The 3,159-nt window shown below is 31.7% G+C and overlaps 1 pseudogene; it reads right to left on the reverse strand.

Annotated features, from left to right (window-relative positions):
- Nucleotides 1–1,025: 1,025 nt before the first annotated feature.
- Nucleotides 1,026–1,722, reverse strand: LOC125920393 (NADH dehydrogenase [ubiquinone] 1 alpha subcomplex subunit 5-like; annotated as a pseudogene).
- Nucleotides 1,723–3,159: the final 1,437 nt, after the last annotated feature.

The following is a 3,159-nucleotide window of genomic DNA, read 5'->3' on the forward strand; positions in this document are numbered from 1 at the left end:
TGACTAAAACAAACAAATAAACAAACAAACAAACAAAAAACCTCTTTTTTTTTTTTTAAAGAAGACTGTAATAAAATTGACAATTCAACTCCAGAGTGAGAAAACCTAACAAAAAAGCCAAACGAAATTCATGTTCAGACATTAGGAATTAGACTACATAGACATCATTAATGAAAAACAAATATTAATTTGAATTTTGGTCTAACGTATTTGTGTGTGTGTGTGTGTGTGTGTGTGTGTATGTGGTATGTATGAAATATGAATCACTAAAAGTGAAGCAATAAAAGTTAAAAGGAAAACCCCCAAACAAGACAAACCATAACAAAGTAAAGTACTTCTTATAATAGAAACTATAAAGAATGAGACAAGTCACAAAAGAATTTATTCCCAAACCTTTGGTTTTAAAAATGAGCTCTACCAGGAATTCAAGGAACAGATAAATTTTATATTAGGATAATATTGAAAGCTTTTCAATTTCCTGAGGCTTGATACTTCTAAACATAGCTACAAAAGCATAGAAAAGAACAGTATAAACTATATTCCCATATGAATATAGATAAAACATCTCTAAAAAATCATTAGCATGTTCAACCAGATAGTGTGCTTGAAGAATGTAGTACATAATGTAATTCAAGACACTGGTTGGCTTGATAGGACAGACAGGGCACTGATATATAAGACATTGAAAATGTTCTTATTCCTAGCCTGGGTGGAAATTTCTTGAGAGTGTTTTTAGAAGTTATGTTTTATAACTTATGCATATGTTGCTTATGTTTGTTTACATGTATCAAATATTGCCTTAATTAAAAATAACAGAAGACAAAAGAAAAGAAGATTATGCATAATAATTTTTACTTAGTCCAAGAATGTAAGTCTTATTAGATACTGGCAAATACAGTAATGTGATTCCTCATATTAGTAGAAAAATTCATGGCCATCATGACCAATTAACAAACAAACAAACATTAGTTATAATTCAGCATCCATTTTTTAAAAAATATAACACACTAGTCATTTAATGATGATTATACTGACCATTTCCATTGGTTAGCAAGAGGCTTTTCTGAAAACTAAAGTTTCCCATGGTTTCCACTGTATCATTTTTTTTGCCAGATCGAGTTCATTTTCAGCCTGAAGAATCAGGTGGCCACCCTGAAGCTGGTCTTCTAATTTCTTAACAATTGTTTACATTTTGGGGCGCCTGGGTGGCTCAGTCGTTAAGCGTCCGACTTCAGCTCAGGTCACGATCTCCGGTCCAGTGAGTTCGAGCCCCGCCTTTGGCTCTGGGCTGATGGCTCAGAGCCTGGAGCCTGGAGCCTGCTTCCGATTCTGTGTCTCCCTCTCTCTCTGCCCCTCCCCCATTCATACTCTGTCTCTCTCTGTCTCAAAAATAAATAAATGTTAACAAAAAAAAAAAAAAAAAAAAAAAACCACACCAAAAAACCAATTGTTTCCATTTTAACCATACTAGGCTTCTCATTTGTAATCTGTTATGTATACTTTCTATATGCTACATTTTTAGGAACTTGCTCAAGAACCTCAAGAACCTTTGTGTATAATATTCTTAGCCTCTTGTGTGGACTCATAAAAAGCCAATCCTATAAGGCTGGTGGTTTTCTTCAGGAAACTTGCCATGACAACCATTTAGAATCCATTCCCATAAATTTTTTTAAAAACCAAATCTATGGTAAACTAGGTATAGTTAAGATGTTTTATCTGAACCAAGAGCAGATATCATGCTGAATGAAGGTACACTAAAAGGATGTTCTGTTAATGACAAGAACTACCAATGCCTGCTCTTGCCTCTACAACCAACAGTGTTCTGGAAGTCCTAACAAGTATAAAAAGAAAATAAAAAGAAATAAGAATCCATTCACTTTGGAATGAACTTGCCATTAGTTACTATTTTTTGATACTGTAGAAAACATAAGATAATCAATTACAAAATCATCTGAACTAATAAAAATTTGAATAGGTAATCATTTATTTAGTAAAGATACCAAGACATAATAGCTTTCCTATATACATTAGAAAATACAATTGAAAAATAAACATATCCACAATAGCAAATAATCTATAAATTATTCAAGAATAAATTTAATAAAAGACATATAAGACATGTAATTATGAAACTCCACTGGGTGTCATAGAATAAAAGCTGAATAAAAGAAGTGGCATGCTATTTTCCTGGATGATGAGAGTAAATAATTTAAATGTTTAAATCTTTAAAAATTAAACTAAACTCTTGGTATGATTTAATTTTGATAAAATAATTCTTAAATTAATCTTAAAGAATACATATGAAAGAATATGGTTAGGAAAGTTTTGAAAAAATAATAATTTATCCTTTCACATATTAAAACATATTATGAAGTTATAATAAATAGACAACATTTTTCTAGTAGATTAGATTAGAACCAGACTATAATGGTAAGGTAAATCAAGACAAGTATAGATAAAAATATAGTATATGAACCATCAGGCCATATGTATTATAGTATTAAAATATTGTATTATAGGGGCACCTGGGTGGCTCAGTTGGGTAAGCGTCCTACTCTTGATCTCAGCTCAGGTCATGGTGTCACTGTCATGGGTTCAAGCCCATTGTCAGGCTCTGCACTAACAATGTGAGACTACTTGAGATTCTCTCTTTCCCTCTCCTTCTGTCCCTCCCCAACTTGTGCTCACCCTCCCTCTCTCTCTCTCTCAAAAATAAATTAACTTAAAATATACATATAGTATTATAAGTCATAGTATTATGACACATCAAATCATTAAGTAAAAAGTGAACTATTTATTTAACAAAATGAGCTAACCATATTTTATGGGCAATATTACATTGTTATGTCATACTTTAACTGTAACTAAATTGAAAACTACCAAAACAGATCCATAAAATACTTGATGCAAATTGGTGAATATACAAACAATTTTCCCGTGGGGTCAGGCCTTTCTATGCATGGCCAACTGTAAAACCATAGGGAAATGTTCATAGATTGACAACAAAAACCTTAAATAAAAACAGGAGATAAAAAAAAATTATAATGTCAGAAAACCACTATAAAACAGTAATAGAAAGCTAACCGCGAATCTGAAAAAAAAATCTAGTTTCTATAGGCAAATGACTAATTCTGATATGTGAACGTTTCAAGTTGATAA

This window comes from Panthera uncia, chromosome B4 (genome assembly GCF_023721935.1).
Source record: "Panthera uncia isolate 11264 chromosome B4, Puncia_PCG_1.0, whole genome shotgun sequence".
NCBI lineage: Eukaryota > Metazoa > Chordata > Mammalia > Carnivora > Felidae > Panthera > Panthera uncia.